The 1,112-nt window shown below is 34.9% G+C and overlaps 1 pseudogene; it reads left to right on the top strand.

Moving 5' to 3' along the window:
* Positions 1–379: 379 nt before the first annotated feature.
* LOC120608612 (uncharacterized) lies at positions 380–488 on the top strand (annotated as a pseudogene).
* Positions 489–1,112: the final 624 nt, after the last annotated feature.

The following is a 1,112-nucleotide window of genomic DNA, read 5'->3' as shown; positions in this document are numbered from 1 at the left end:
GCCAAGGATGTGGGCAACATTAAGGAACTGAGAGCAGCTCCCTGCCAACAGCCAGCAAGAAAACGAGGCCTCAGTCCTACAACCACAGAAACTGAATTCTGCCAACAACTGAAATATAGAACATGTAGAAGCAGATTCTTCCCTAGATCCTTAAGACAAGAGCTAGATGGCCAACACCTTGATTTTGACCTTGTCAGATTCTATGCAGAAAACTCTGTAGAACTCACACAGACTTCTGACCTACAGAAGTGTGAGCTAATAAGTAAATGTTACTTTAAGCAGCTAAGTTTGTGATAATATGTTATGCAACAATAGAAAACTAATACAGAGTAAACAGCTAAATAGAGATATAAGTTATTTTAAAATTATATATATATTTGTCTACAGCCATACCACTCTGATCTCGTCTGATCTCAGAAGCTAAGCAGGGTTGGGCCTGGTTAGTATTTGGATGGGAGACCACCTAGGAAGACCAGATGCTGTAGGTGTAAAAAATAAAAAATAAGAGATTGTAAACTGACAAGGTCCTTGCAATCTATGAGGTCAACTAAGGGTTGCCTAGCCTAACAAACAAACAAACAAACAAACAAACAAACAAAATTTTATTTTTTAAAATGGCTTAGAAAGTAAAATGCTTTCTCGTATGAATAATCCTTGACACAAGTTTGCATAAAAGAAGAATATTTTTGTTATGTGGTCAGTGGTATTTATCTATAAAAATATTGCAAATCTAAGACATACCAGTTCTGTTTTGGGTGAAAAAAGTCTATGGCAAAGTATTAAGCTATTAGGCTAAAAGCAAAATAAATTAATGAGGATCCATAAACTATATCCACCATCATTTGTGTAAAATATTTAGTATCATTTTTATCGCACGTTATGAGGATAAGTAATAATATGGTCAGACTCCTGATGTTAAATACCCCAAGGACTAAAGAATTTATGAAGGAAATGAATAATTTGTTAATGCTTTGGAAATGAAGGCTTTAGGCAAGCAGAGCTGAGTTTCCTGTTCTTAATAAATGTAGATGGATGTGTTTCATGATAATTTAATATGCCTAGAATTGACTCCCACTATGCATCTGGCAAGCTTCTCCCTTTTCATTTATTAA

The sequence above is a fragment of the Pteropus medius genome, unplaced genomic scaffold, assembly GCF_902729225.1.
Source record: "Pteropus medius unplaced genomic scaffold, Ma_sr-lr_union100, whole genome shotgun sequence".
Lineage (NCBI taxonomy): Eukaryota > Metazoa > Chordata > Mammalia > Chiroptera > Pteropodidae > Pteropus > Pteropus medius.
This window is presented reverse-complemented; position numbering and strand designations above follow the sequence as displayed.